Consider the following 16,214-nt stretch of genomic DNA (forward strand, 5'->3'; position numbering starts at 1 on the left):
ATAGTGGCCACATCTTTTTTTGGACGTTAAAGCCAATTTTTAACTTCATATTAACGAAGGGACAATATACAGCCTTTAAAAGACTTAATATCCGGACGGTAAAACTAATTAGTACTAATTGATTAGAAAAAGGGGCATTAATTATTTTCCTTTCCCCTTCCCCAATCCCAACTCTCCCAAAGCAAAAGAAACCCTCGTTAACATTCTGTTGTTTTCAGCCCTCTTTTACTCTTAATTTGAAATCACTGTCAATTATTCCAAAAGCCTTCAACCTATTTTGATTCACCATCGCATACGTCTTCCAATTCATCGTCCGAGTCACTGAAATTTATATAACCCTAGGCACTAAATCCGGGCTTGAACAGGGGTTGTTGTACCTCTTCAAATATGCCTTCGTATCGCAGAATGCCATCTCGTTCAGTTTGGTAAAGTTCTATCGAGCTCTGTCCCTTGTTTCGACAAATCATGATATTGTTTTGGCGTTAATTGTCCGAAACTGCTGTTCTAGGCAAGATATTATCCTGTTATTTGGCTATCGCTACGGTTACCCTCCGATGAATCTTTCTTTACAACGATTGCACGCTTCAACAGGTTTTCCTTCTTCCTTTTTGGTTAAAACTTAAATGCTTCGATTATGCACACTGCTTAAGCTCATTACAACCCTTAAATTGTTCACCATAGTCTTGAGTCGCTCCTAATATTTAGTTGTTTTTATGCTCTTCTCGAACATGGATTTTCCCCTCTTCTGCTCTAGTTTACAATGTACTTTAGGCACTTGCTCGACAAGTTTAATTATTAGTTTTGTCTTCTACTTTAACGATTTTAGAAAGGGTTGTACAAGCTTCGTGAAGCAATTTGTAATTCAATATCTTTACACTTGTGCGTGGGTTCAAATCCCACAGCTGTCACAACCCATAATATTTACTAGTAGTTTTCCTTATCAAAAAAATATCCTGGCACATGTAAGCATGAAGGTTACATTTTGCTACAAGATCCATTCTAAGATTTCTGTGAAGCTTTAAGTGTTGAATCCGATGGTTGGGACGAACTTGACATCCATAATATACTTCAAAAAGTGTGAATAGATATTAGTTTTGTTTAGCTCGAGTTAATGCTATGAATGAATATTTTATTATATTTTAAATGGTACTCCATTAGCTCTATATCACTGACATAATGATGTTGGATAATCTTTAATTATGCGCAGAAGATTGTCAAATGAACCACATATATGAAACAGGAAAGAGAGGTCAAGGGAAATGACCAGACATGAAACATGCCACACTTTTGTAGTATGTCACATTGAAAGCTTGAAAAAGGCATCTTAGCAGGACTTGATTGTTCATTTTTTTTAAAGTTTTCTTTGGTGCTATACATTTACATAGAGATATTGCCGTCTTTTTTCATCATAGTATTTTGAATTAGGACCACTTTTTTCTTTAATAGAATAGAGGGAATGAACTGTAACGTTAGAATTGAAAGACTTTGCAGGATATTTCCATCTTCCCATTGCTGTAAATGCTAAGAAAATGAACATATATTCTACTGTGATGAAGACGGTTTGTAGAAGGGATGGCTTGTTAAGATGGCGGAATACGATTTAATCTCTAATAGTGCTGAAGAAAGGGCGAGTGCGAAGACAGACGTAGCGAAGCTGGAAGAATGGACTTGCCAAACTTTGAAGCACCTGTTAGCTGATTACACCTTTTTTGTCGTTGAATATTAGCTTATCATTAATGTGCAGTTGAAGATAGATTTATAGTTACGTATTTCTTTTCTTTCTAGATCTTTCAATGGTAAAATTGTCATGGTTCACAGGAAATGGGTGCAGTTTATATTCTATGTTCAGAGGAAATAGGTACAACTTCTCTCTTTCTGTCTCACTACATCCGTAGATTTGTTTAAATATCTACCTTTTTATTTCTGGCATTCATGAACTAACATTTCAATTGTTTTTCAAGCGCAAGAATTGAAGCCTATAATTTTATATTTTTTTTCCTAACTTTCATTAATGTGTAACATTTGTAAACTAGTTAGCTTACATATGTTATTTAGCATTTTTAAAAATATATTATTATCTTTATCTGTTGATCAATAGTTGAATTTTTGAAGTTAGATTCTTAGGAGCTGCTCCTTGAGTTAGGTATTTTGCTAAAGAAATAGTGCGCCATTTATCAGGAGACGAGACATGTAATTTTCAAGTAAGTGATGTCTTTTTTCCCTTCAATCTATTTTAGTGATATTGATGTAAAACGCCCTAATAGTTCATATTTTTGTGAGATGTACTTCGGATCTTTGTTTCACGTCTTACAATAGTAGCAACCTAGTATTTTAATTTATTTTTTTTCTACAACAAAGGGAGATAGTTTCTTACTTCACTATCATGCACTTGTCCTCTTATCATATCAAGAATCTTTCTTGAAGATAGTGCAGAGGGTTTGAGTTGATTTGTTGGCTCTCTATGAGGAACTATTGGCGTTCCAAATATGTTGTTTCTCTGTGTGTTAAATATTTTATGCATCTTCTTAATTTGATCCACCCAATGACCCCAGTACATGCTATATATCCAGATATTCAAAACTTTGGTAGTCACCAAATCATATCATTTAATCCAAATAGAGTGCGCCTTGTAAATCGGGATACCATCTCGGGCTTACTACGATTGCATGCTTGGAAACTGTACAACTATATTTTAGTATGCAACACTTGACTTATAACTTTTTAATGAGTTGCTAGATGGAAATGATTTGAGAACAAGTCGCATGAGACTCGGGGCAGATGTGATTTTATTGTTCGCATTGCAAAGGAAGAGAAGGAAGAAGGTATTTTTATTGCCCTCATAACTGTTCTTGCTAGTTTCTCATATTGTCATGTTTCTAGCGATTAGAATTGCAATATTAGAAGTAAGATATTCTTTTTGTTTCTGTAGCACAACACAGTGTTGGAATTTTGTCATATACATTTTTAAGGAGCACAAGGAAATAAGGTGTTGTTGTTCCTATGCTATGACTTCCTGGTTTCTTTTTGTTGATTTATTGGATTACGGAACATATTTAGCATTATTTACTTGATACTTTAAATTTTCATATTTAAAATGTTAGTTTAGAATTTCAATAAAGATAATTTATAGCCCGTTCTGTATTTTCTAAACTATAGTATCAGTTAGTTATAGGAATGCCTCGTTAAATTATTTAACATGGTTTTTATATTTGGCAATGTGAATATTGATTTTATGAAGGGAAAAGAAAGTTGAAAATGTTGAATCAATCTTTAGCTGATTATTGGAAAAGAAATTCAAAAATTATTGTACAATGGTCTCCCTATGAAAGCGAAGAGGATCTCTTCCAGCAGGTATTTCCTATTGGCTCTTTCGGCAGTCGTAAAGGATGAACATAGTTCGTAGCAGCTGAGCACTATCTTTTTTTTCTATGCTCCTGCTTTCAGGCTTGCTACTATTTTTCTTTTTGCCTTCTCATGTTTATGAACAGTTTCACGATGATATTTAGTGGTTCAATTCTCAATTTAATGGATTGCAAATTGAAAGATACTTGAAGCGTCTTTTTTTCTTTCGTTACTAAATGATGGACTTGTTTACTTAATTCTGAATCTACTTCTTTGGATGTGAAAATATTTGCAGTTGAAGCAAGCGTTGTTGTTGAGCAATGGGTACTACTTCATTGGACTTGTTCACAATTGAAGCAAGGGGTATTGTTGAGCGAGTTGAAGCAGCTGTAAATGTTAAAGACCAAGTTGAATTGCGAGAGGAACCTACTTTGTTTTGCAAGGGGTTGAGTTGTCCTTCTAGATGCTACAATTCTATTCTTTTCTTTTTGGACTTTGAAAAGAATAATGTCATACAATTTAATATTTATATATTTTAGTTATGTGATGCATTAGTTCTTTGTAATTAACAATGATGTTTTATGAGTATTAAATATTCATTTTTTTGGTGATGTGATCCATTAGTTCCATCTAATTATATTTATTAAAATTATCATTAGCGAATAGAATTTTGGCCATTAAACGTAATGCTGAGAGCAATTCACAATTAGCGAGAGTAATTGTGGTCGTTAAAAGCAGAATTAGTTGTCGTTATTAGAGGCTCTTAACGACAGTAAAATGGCAATTAACGAAGGGAAATTCTGTCGTTAAAAGGTGCTATAACAATCGGATTAGTTGTTGTAGTTAAAAAAGTTTTAACGTCCGGATTGGAATCCGGTCGTAAACTTTTAGCGTCAAGACCTTTAACGACCGGTCACGACCGGATTTTTACCGGTCGTTATTGATCGATAACGACCGTATTTGGACCTATAGCGACCAGATTTCCCTTCGCTAAAGACCCTTTTTCTTGTAGTGTTAGTATCAGCTGATGTAATTTAGAATCCATCTTTGTTTTATGCATTTCAGTAGTTGATTCTGTAATTTGTCCTTGTGTTCATTCATTCTGCCGATAATATGTTCCATGCTAGGTTTGTATTTGGACTTTAACTTATCATGAAAATGGTTTGGCTGAAACTTTCCTGGTCTGTTGTAGTAGGGGTTTGGGGATTTCTCTTGTTGGGTTTTGTTTTGTTCAAGTTAGTGGTGAAGTTCAGCTCGAGATTAACTTTTATCATGACTTTACTATTTTAGAATTTTGATTTTAGTGCTTGATTAAATTTAGGAACTACTGTTGCATTGTAATACTTAGTTCAATGTCTGGAATATTTCATTATACGTATGAATTCAATAGCAGCTTAGTAGTAATTTTAATTCTCAAATGCATGTGGCCTGTAGCTAAGTTCAGCAAACTGATCTCCATGTTTAGTATTGTATGTATGAGCCTAAGGCAATAAAATTTAGAATTGGGCCTGTTGAGTTAGCTTGCCTAATACGAGGCCCAAAACTATCAGATCCAGTTCTCTTTGGGCCTTGGGCCCAATCTCAGGCCCAAGGGTCTTCAGCCTTGGCATATCATGTGGCCCGTTTGGATTTTTATACTAAAAATGCATTTTTGTTGTTCTCCTTTTGGCTTTATCTAGGTTCGAGTTCGAATTTTATTAAGTTAATTAGCCCTAACTTGTTAAGTGTTTATATGCTGACAATGGGAGATGCCTTTCTTTGTTGGAAGTTCATTATGAAAAGGCTAGGCTTAAGGTCGGCCCAATCACCGGCCGAACCAGTTGGGCCTTTGCGATTCCTGTCTCTCGTTTGGCTTGTCTAAGCCCAAGCCCCATTAGCCCCATTTGCTCTTGTTATTTCTGCATTAGTTTAGGCTTGTAACTGGCCCATTGTTACCCCAAAAATAATTCAAGGACTAGCATGTATCTCAAGCCTATTTTGTTTACTAATAGCTCAAACTTTCCGTTTCTTTTAAATAAGAACGTTTTAGGGCTTTAATCCAACATTTTCTTAACAAATAAATTGAGGTGTGCTATTTTAATTAAATCATCCATGGCCCTCACAGATGATGCGTTATTTATTAAGAACGAACATTCGTAGAAATGACTTTAGGCACGTTTAAAATAATATTGTGATTATGTATACGTTTGCGTAACATAATTACGATTCTAAAAATCAATGCGCGGTATGCGTTCGCGCATCTTCATACAAACTTTCTTAAAAATAAACGTGTTGCTAATAGGCCGTTAAATTAATTCTAGTCTGAGGCGTGCCATCCACATTTAATCATACATGGCCCTTGAATTAATTTATATATGAAAATGACAAATGTTCATAGTTTGATTTAGGCACGTTTAATATACCATCGTGATTGCGTGCACGTTCGCGTGACATGATTACGATTGCTAAAAAACAAAATCGGAGTATGCGTTCGCACAACTTCGGCCGAACTTTCTTAATAACAATAAAGCGTTATTAATTGTGGACACGTTCGCGTGACATAATTTTTGACGCTCCAAACAAATGGGTACACGTACGCGTGACCCGTTTCAAGATAATTCTTCATTAAAAAGGCACATGCACATAGGTTCTAAAATAAGTGATTAAGCAATTTGATTAAGCCAAGTATGATCAAAGCGACCGTGCTAGAACCACGGAACTTGGGAGTGCCTAACACCTTCTCCCGAGTTAACAGAATTACTTACCTGGATTTTTGTATTTTGCAGACATTAAAACAGAGTCAAATCTCCTCGATTCGGGATTCTAAACCGGTGACTTGGGACACCATTAACTATCCCAAGTGGCGACTCTGATCTTAAATAATAATCCCGTTTCGATTGTCACTTAAATTGGAAAAACTCCCTTATATGCTCTTTTCGGGGGTAGAAAAAGGAGGTGTGACAGCTCTGGCAACTCTGCTGGGGATAAGAACACAGAACTTCTGGTTCAGGGTTCAAGAATTCGAGCTTGTTAAAATGATTTTTACTTGGCTTCATTTATTGTTAATATTACTGTATTCTGTGAACCTTTTGTGCTAAATGCTATCTTTACCGCTTTAATATTGTTTGAATTGTATATAACTGTCTTCTTACGCCACCCCTCTGAGTCTTCTGAAAATGGTGCACACGTTCGCGTGGCCCGCTTTTTTGTAGAAATTATACCGAATAGAACGAGGATGGGCCAGCGACAAGGCCGGGTAGACTTTAGTGCTCCCGGTACGTCGCCCCCACTTCGGCCCCAGTTGTCCGCTCGGGTAACCCAAGTCTAGAACACAACCCCAGGATTTAAACCTAGAAGAACACAGCCTCATGTCGGATCCCTAGTAGGAACGTTTGTTCGCATCATGTGCATTTGACTTAGGGGACTCAACACAGGGGTTGGGTCCGTCTAGGACAGGTGTACCCAAAATAACAGACCATCCTGATGCATCCTATGTGCTATGTGAACATTTATTTGTTTCGGCCTGCATGCTGACCGACTAGGGAAAATAAAGCGAAAGAAAAACCAAGAGTGATGTAGGGAAAGAAATAAAACCCGGTTTTGAAAATCCCCGGTACTTGGAAATGTCCCGAAACTCTGCCAAATTTTTTTTTCAAAAAAAAAAAGGAAAGAAAGAGAGTCACTTCAAAGGAGTCAATACTGTATCCTTTTCAAATATGTCAAAACTGACCGAACTACGCAGGTCTGATTCTCACCGGATGTGGGATACGTAGGCAACCTACATAAGGTTCGGCCTTATTTTTCAAAAAAAGGGGGAAAGAGTAAGTGGTCAAATAAATGTAGTTTGGGGTTTTGGTCAAAATATACCGATCTAGCTTCGGTAATGTCTTAAACCGTTCTTGCCGAGATAGCCTTAGAGTATCTTCAGTTGTCGAAGGGATATTTTCGTAAAAGAAAGGACAAGTTTGTGAAGTGTCATTTTTTCCATAAAGTAGCCCTCCCCGGCCTCAAAATTCATTTGGAATTGGCAAGGGGCCACGTTTGCAAAACGGTCATTCTGCTAAAATTAGCATATAGGGGAAGGAATCGTGGTCCACTGATTTTTCTTGTAGAAATTGGAAAACCTGTTTTACAAAAAGGTCCACCAGAGTCAACCCTAGCCTTAACCCTCCACAGGTACAAATGAATACTGTCCAGGACCCGTCACAAATGAACACTGCCCAGGACTCGTCAGGAAACGGGCTCAGTTGCACTTGCGTATGTGGTGGAATGATCTAGATGAAGATGGTCAGAAGTGGGTGAAAAAGCAGTTGGGTGCCCTTATAAACATTTTGGAAATCGAACCACGGGAAGATCTAATCAAGGCTTTGGTAACTTTCTGGGGCCCTGTCCACAATGTTTTTCATTTTTTCGGACTTTGAGATCACCCCTACTTTGGAGGAAATGGCCGGGTACATTGAGTTTGGCCGGGATTTAAGGAAGCAGCAACTTATATTTCCGAGGGCTCCTTCGGTGCACAAGTTCTTTGACCTCTTGAATATCAGTAAACAGATGAAGAAGGCCCATGTAAGCAAAGGGTGTTGTTCTTTCCATTTCTTGTACTTCAGGTTCGGGCACTCAGCCCGGTTCGAAACGCATGAAAAGGGTTTGAGCAACAAACAAAATAAGGGCCTTTGGCAAATTCTTCATCGGTTCGCTTTTATTGTGGCGTTTTTAGGGATCATGGTTTTTCCAAATGAGAAAGGGACAGTGGATACTCGTATGGTTAGAATTGCACAAATCCTCACTACCAAGGAAGATCATACACTTGTCCCGTTAGTGCTGGCAGATATTTATCGAGCATTGACATTATGCAAAGCTGGGGCTCAATTCTTTGAAGGTTGCAATATCCTTCTACAAATGTGGTTGATCGAGCATCTTCGCCATCACCCCAAATTCATGAGTTATGGTTCGAGCCCGAATAACTTCATTACAAGTTATGAGGAAAGGGTAAAGGACTACAACATGCCAGAAGGGTTTGAAGCCTGGGTTTCCCACTTGAAAGCTCTCAAAGCAAGTAAGGTCGAGTGGACTATAGGATGGCTCCGGATGACAGATGCCATATACATGACGGCTACCAAGGGTTACCTGAGATTGATGGGTGTGAGGAGTATCCAGCCATATGCACCGCAGAGGGTTTTGAGGCAGTTAGGAAGATATCAGATTGTGCCTGAAGATGAAGACCTAACCACCCAAGTCATTGAGCTACATCCAGAAGCTGCATTGCCCGAGGCTTTAGTTCAGCAGGATTGGAATGGCTGCCAGTATCTGAAAAATGGCACCCAGGTACCAGATGTTGCAAAGGGGGAAGTGGATCCAAATTATGTTGCATGGTTTGAGAAAAGGTCTTGTGTAAACAACGAGCCAGAGCCTGAGCCCGAGCCCGAGCTCGAGAGGCCTGCCAAGAGACCTCATGTTCAAGCTTTTGACGACAAAATCCAAGAAAAGTTGGCCTGGGGAGAAAAGAGAAGAAATATCAAGCCGAGATTCACGCCTTGAAAGAGAAGTTGAGAAATATGGAATTCAACAATGATCTCCAAGCACAAGAAGCCGAAGGTGAAAGAAGAAAGTTGGCCCAAGAGAATGAAGCTCTCCGAGCCCAAGTTCGAAAAATGAGAATAGCAGTTGAGAACCTGGGCAGAAGCAGAAAAGATGAAAAGCTCATCGACAGCCTCACGCAAAAAGTACGTGACTATGAGGATAATTTGCAAAAAACTGAAGCGGAGCTAGCAAATGCCCGAGCCAAGTTAGCTAAGAATGCGGAGGGAAGGGCCAGTTTCGTTCGGCAACTGAAGGAGAAATATGACAAAGGAATGGTGAGTATGAAGGAAAAGGTCAACGTCCTTGAGAACGAAATGGCCAAGCAGGCGAGAGATTTCAAAGCAGAAAGGGAGCACTGCTATGCCCTGATGTCACAGCTAGAGAAAGATTTGCAACAGCTTCAAGAGCAGAATCATACAGCCGAATAAGTTTTGGGTGCCAGATCTCAGCAGATAGGACGGTTGCTACAGGAGAAGGGTATTATCAGGGAAAGGGTTAGAAGAATTGCGGACTACATTGTGATGAAGTGCAGCGAGTGTGAAGACACGACCCAGTCCATGTTCTTCGCTTCAGTTATGATTTTTGTCTGGCAGATCATGGATGACTTGTTCCGCCTCCAAGAAGACATGGCGCAAAGGCCCGCAGCACGGCCAACTGGAGCAGCAGTTGAGGAACTTATGTATTCTTGATTTTGAGTCTGTATTTTGTTAATTCGTTCTCGAGTCTGTATTGTCCGGTTGTTAGTTCATTTTTTTTGAGTCTGTACTTTCTCTTGAAGTTTGTTGGTCCACTCGTCGAGTTTGTCAGTCTTTATGTTTAAATCTCTAAGAGAAGTCGTCGTAATCAGAATGTTCTTCTTTTATTTTATGGATTTGAAAACCCCAAAAATGTTTTTTATTTATTTCGCACATGTTCCCAGAATTACGCTTGGTCTGATTCATGCGGTGTCATGATACGTAGGCATTTCCCATAGGATTCGATCATAACTATAAAATGAAAAAAAAAGAGTGGAAATAAGCAAGAGGAAAAATAATGGCAAAACAAGAGAGGGAAGAAATTGTGAGAATAAAAGAAAGAAAAGAGAGCCAACAAAGAAAGATGGGAATGAAAAGAGAGAAAGAAAATGCAAAATGAAAAGAATTAGTGAAAGCCGGGATGAAGCAAGCAGCCATTCAAATGCATGATAGAAAGGGTTAACTGTTTAGGTGCATTGCATCCCCAACGTGCGGTTGCCTATCTGTTAAGCTCTTAATCGCTAACAAGTTTGCTTGTTGTCATCAAATTCAGGCAGGTGGTTAGTTTGATCGGCATTCTGGCAACTCACTTGTACAACACCAGGTCCAAAAACAAGTTGATCATGGTTGGCCAAGAACTAGATGCAAGTGTTATTGATCCGTCAAGAGAGGGGGAAGATTCTGAGGTTAATCTGAAAGAGGAAATGTACAAGTTGAAACATCAGATGGCCGAAATGTACCAAGCTTGGCTGAAAGGGCATCCCCCACCATCATACCCTGCCAACCCCGCTTTCGTCCCACCATTGGCTCAGTCCCAAGAACCTCCCACTGCTGATTCATCCCCATAAAATGCACCAGGTTTCGCCTACTACCACCATTATCAAGGCACCACTTCCCAAACCACCCAAGCACCACTAGCCAAAACAATCCCGTACCCCCCTCCACCAACCACTCCTGTTTTCGTGGCACCCCCGCCAGCTACACTCCATCGATCCTCCAGTGAGCCATTGTTCCAGACCCAAGACAATCAGTACTATCCCCCAGAGCCTACTTTCAGGGCCCCAGACCATCACTCTTATACTCCTCGTTTTGAGCTCCCTGTTGAGACCGAGAAATTACCAAAAAACCCGGAACAGGAGGAGATGTTCAGAAAGGTAAGAAGCCTGGAGCAATCGTTCAGGAACATGCAGGGATTGGGAGGCCAGGTGAGCGTAGCATATAAAGATTTGTGTCTATTCCCCGATGTTCAGTTGCCTGTGGGATTCAAGATGCCTAAATTTGATTTATACGACGGGCACGGGGACCCGGTGGCCCACTTAAGGGGATTCTGCAGTAAAATGAGAGGAGCTAGTGGAAGAGATGAGCTGCTAATGGCATACTTCAGCCAGAGTTTGAGTGGCGCGGCGTTAGAGTGATATACACGTCAAGATCATAGCAGATGGTATACTTGGGATGATCTGGCCCAAGCATTTGCACAGCACTTCCAGTACAACATAGAGATCATCCCAGATCTTTTGTCCCTAACTAAGATAGAAAAGAAGCCAGGAGAAAGTTTCAGAGAATATGGTTTTCGCTGGAGAGAACAAGCGGCAAGAGTTAACCCTCCGATAGAGGAGAACGAAATGGTGGAGTATTTTCTGCAAGCGTTGGAACCCACTTACTTTGGCCACCTGATATCGGCCATAGGCAAGTCTTTCAACGAGGTAGTAAAGATGGGCGGGATGATAGAAGAAGGGCTTAAGTCGAGCAAAATCATGAGCTACTCGGCCATCAAAGCAACCACCCAAGCCATCCAGAACGGTACCGGAGGAGTGATTAGAAAGAAGAAGAAAGAAGATGTGGCAACAGTTGATTCAAGATCATGGTTTGGACGGAAGGGCGTCACACCATTATACACAGCCTCGACCTCATCACCGAACCTACACCCAAGCCCCATATAATCCACCCCAACACTACTTCCCATCGCTAGACCCTCAAATTTCTGTTCACCACGCCCAGTCATATACTCAACCTCCCTCTTACCCACAGTGGCGTGCCCCAAACTCATAAAACACCTACCCAACTCCACAAAATGCTTATCCACCTCCGCGAGCCTATCGTAACCCTACAGGTCCAGGTTTCCGGCCCAAACCAGTGTTCAGAAATGAGAGGTTGCAACGGAAGAAAATCTTCACCCCGTTGGGGGAGTCTTATACCAGCCTGTTCCAGAGATTGAGGCAGTTGGATGTGCTGAGGCCAATTGAGTCGAAATTGCCAAACCCTCCTCCAAAGAATCTTGATTACTCCTTGAGCTGTGCATACTATTCTGGTACTCCGGGGCATGATACGGAAAAGTGCTGGCACTTGAAAAATGCCATCCAAGAGCTCATTGATACAAACCAAATTGTGGTCCAAACTCCGGAAACCCCCAACATCAATCAGAACCCATTGCCGACTCATGATGAAACAAACATGATCGAGATAGTACAAAAGGAGGGGAAACCCAAGAAGCCATCATAATTTGTTATGATGATTCGGTCTAGTGAGGCCAAGACAGTCAAGGAAACAATTGTCACAAAACCAATGGTTGAAGGAGCAGTGAACAAGTTGAGCATGACAAAAGGTGAACCATCTGTGCTAGTTGAAAAGAGATCCCCAGTTGATGCTGTAGCAAAGCAAGAAAAGTCAAAGGTGATCGTGCCCAGGTTGGCAAATAAACCTATCATAGTTGTGGAGGGTGACCGTACGGACCCTGTCATCATCAAGCCTGTAACCCAGCTGCCGATGATTAGCACCAAGTCTATCCCATGGAGCTATGAACGGGTGATAGTGACTTATAAGGGAAGGAAGTGAAAGAAGAAGTCAATGAGGCCCAGGGATTAACTCGTTCGGGGAGATGCTTTGCCCCGGAAGAGTTAAGGAAAGCTAAAACACCCAGAGATAATCCAGTTCTAGTAAAGAAAACAGTCACTGAAGAAGAAGCGGAGGAGTTTTTGAGAAAATAAAAGTGCAAGATTACTTAATCATGGAGCAATTGAGGAAGACTCCGCTCAGATTTCCTTGCTATCATTGTTGATCCATTCAAAAGAGCATCGTCGGGCCTTGATGAAAATTCTGAACGAAGCTCATGTCCCTGACAAATTCTGAAGATTCTGTGGTTACTAGGGTGTTGGTGGATAATGGTTCCAGTGCAAACATTTGCCCTCTCTCTACTCCACAAGTTGAAGATTGATACCGAAAGGGTCCGAAAGAACAGTATATGTGTCCGAGGTTTTGACGGTGGAGGAAAAGATTCGGTTGGTGATATAGTGCTTGAATTGACAATAGGACTGGTTGAATTCACCATGGAGTTCCAGGTACTGGATGTGGCCATCTCTTACAATTTGCTGTCGGGTCGGCCTTGGATATATGCTGCAAAAGCAGTCCCGTCCTCTTTGCACCAGATGGTCAAGTTTGAGTGGGACAGACAGGAGATTGTCGTGCATGGTGATGAGAGCTCGGTTTCTTACAATGATGCCTCCGTCCCCTTCATTGAGGTCGAAGATGATCAAGGGCCTTGGGTCTACCAGGTTTCTGAAACAGTGCCAGTTGAGAAGGTTCCAGAAGGGAAATGTATTCCAACTCCAAAATTAGCCTCCGCATCTGTCATGGTGGCATTTGAAATGCTGAAGAATGGCTTTATGCCAGGCAAAGGCCTGGGCGCTTCTTTACAAGGTATCGTGTAGCTAGTGTCTCTGCCTAAAAACTTGGATACGTTCGGTCTTGGATTCAAACCCACAGCGGCAGACGTGAAAAGGGCTAAAAGGTTGAAACAGAAGGCCTGGGCACTTCCGAAGCCTATCCCGCGTCTCTCCAGGTCATTTGTCAAGCCCGGTGCCATGAAGTGCCCAGTGACTGTTGATACCCAATTTTCCCTATATATTTTCAAAATAACATATGCATGCACATATAAACATGCCAAAGTGTTTTAGTATTTTTCCTAATTTCTAAAAGATCTTTAAAATCAATTTATTGCCCATTTTAGCAGTATAAAAACCAATAATTATTCCCAATATTATCAATTTGGTGGATAATTTGTTTTATTTCCCATATTTATACCAAAATATAGTTAAGGTAATTTTTGTATATATATTTTTTTTACAAATTTATTTGGTATTTTAAAAGCTAAATTGCATATAATTGCAATTTTAGCCTATTTTAAGATTAATAACATTTTATAATTATAAAATTGGTTCCAATATTTTTAGATTAATATTTATATAATATTAATTGTCTCAATACTTTTAATTTGCTTTTAAAATGATTTTTTTATTATTTTTATAAAATAAAAAGGAAAAAACTAGCTATTTAACATTTAGCCTCATTTTATTTCAATTACAACCTCTTTTACATTTCAAATTTAACCCTTAACTAACCCAATCCTAACCCCAACCGGACCGGCCCATTTTTTTAATTTTACCCAACCCATAACCCAATCCAAATGGCCCTACCCAGTTCCCACATACCATCTTAGATTTAGGTCGTTGATCATACAGATCAACAGCCATAATTTACCCTTCCATAATTAAACTTAAATGACCTACCCTAATCCCTCATTTTCCATCTCTCAGCCGCCCTTGAATCCCATTGTCTCTCAAACTCTCTCAAAGCTCTTCAGATCCCTAGCCTCCTCCTACCCCTTTTCAACCACCACTCCACCGGAATCCATGGCTTCTCAGCCATGGACGGCCTGTACTCACCCCCCTCCACCATTAAACCATGATTTTTTGAAGCTTCGAAACCTAACCTCAATTTTTCTCCTTCAGATCCTCTCAAATCTGCAGTTCTATGGCTTCCCCGGCCTGCTCCGGCGTACCTAAAGCATTAGGAGCCTGATTCTAACTCATCCGACTCAAAATGGGACCTTCTTCCAAGCCTTTCTCATTTCTAGGGTTTCTCCGAAACCCTAAGATATTTGAGGTTTTCTCTGTTTGTTTTCTTAAGATCTATGATGTATTTGTGTTCTCCTGGATTTCTAAATTGTTTTCCCCAAATTTTCTTTTCAAAATCGTTTGTCTTAGATTTAGGGTTTCTGAAAGGTTTTTCAAAAGGTCTTTCTGATTCTTCTTCTTCTTTTCTTTATGTGTGTTTGTCTATATCATGCTCGTGTGATTTCTTCTTACTACGCATGTATTGTCCTGCTTTTCTTTTTCTACTATGCATGTTACTCTTGTGCTCACATGTTAATCCTTGTTATATTTCAACTATATATGTTTACTGTTGAGTTCTTTGATTTTTGTTTGATTTACTGGACTCTGTTCGTGTTCTTGCTAAACATGTTTCATCTACTTTTGCTTAAGTTTGTATCACTTCTTTCTTCTGAACTTGTTTAAGTTCCGAGTTTTCTCAAACATGTTCTCCATGATCTTGAATCAGCTTTCTTTCTTTATATCATGTCTATTTGTTTCTCATAAGCCTCAAAAAGAGACCTCTGAGTCTGTTTTAACGGCTTGCCTTCTCACCTTTGTGTCTGATCCGAGTTGAAACCCCAGCATTTAGGGTTTCCTTTGGCAATTTTGATTTTTGTGTTCGAGTTAGGGTTCCACTTGGGAACCCTGGACTCTCAGACTCACTATGAGTCTACAAACTGAACTTGTATCCCTTTGCTTATGATTCGGAACCTTTCAATGTTAGACTATTTTTCTAAGTAACATGACGACTCTTTTTGTTTGATTTATCTTCTTTATATATGAGAAATTCTTCTTTCAAACGGTTTTTCCAACTACTAATTGATTGATTTCGAAATACTTTTAATAAGGCCTGACTAATTGTTACTGATTTTTCTTTAATTGAACCTTCTTTACCTTTTCCTGACTTGGTTCATTCGAACAAAGCCTGCAACTTTGATTTTACTGGCTGTTTGATTGATTCCCTTTCCTTATTTTTCACAAACCGTGTACCATTGGACTTCTGCCTTAAATAAACCATAGTATTTACCCTTCTTGTGTTACTTTGGAAAAGTTTTTAATCAAATTCTTTTCTTAATTGTCTTCTACCCGTTTGAAATCAGAATCCCTTAACTAAAGGGAAACTTTATGTGATTGATTGCAAACTATTTTCTTACTTGTCTTTTGCACTATAAAAGGGGTACGCCCCTTCTGCACTTGGACCACCCTGAACCTGCAGTTCAACACTTTGACACACATCACTTATTGAATACTTCGAATTGAATACTCTTACACACACACACTCAGTACTCTTTCAATATTCTCTTCTGAGATCTCTTGAACTGTTTGCTTGCAATTTGGTTTACAAGACTCCTGCTTTTTCTCTTCTTACTTCCTGAAGCTGGTATGTTCTAATTTAGTTTCATCCATCATCCCAATATGTTTATCTACTGTTTCTGCAATCCTTTTTACTTTACTATCCATGTTCAGTGATTAATGTTAACTATGCATGTTCTTTTCTTGCATCTGTTTCTATTATTAATCCCTACCCCCTACTCCCTTCTATGTGTTTTGAGTTAAGGCTCATGGCCTGGCAGTATCCAAATTGTTGCTCAAATCTGAACCTGATCCTCAATGGATCCTAACTCCCAAGATTTGGCTAACAGGCTGGTCA

The sequence above is a fragment of the Nicotiana attenuata genome, unplaced genomic scaffold (genome assembly GCF_001879085.1).
Source record: "Nicotiana attenuata strain UT unplaced genomic scaffold, NIATTr2, whole genome shotgun sequence".
NCBI lineage: Eukaryota > Viridiplantae > Streptophyta > Magnoliopsida > Solanales > Solanaceae > Nicotiana > Nicotiana attenuata.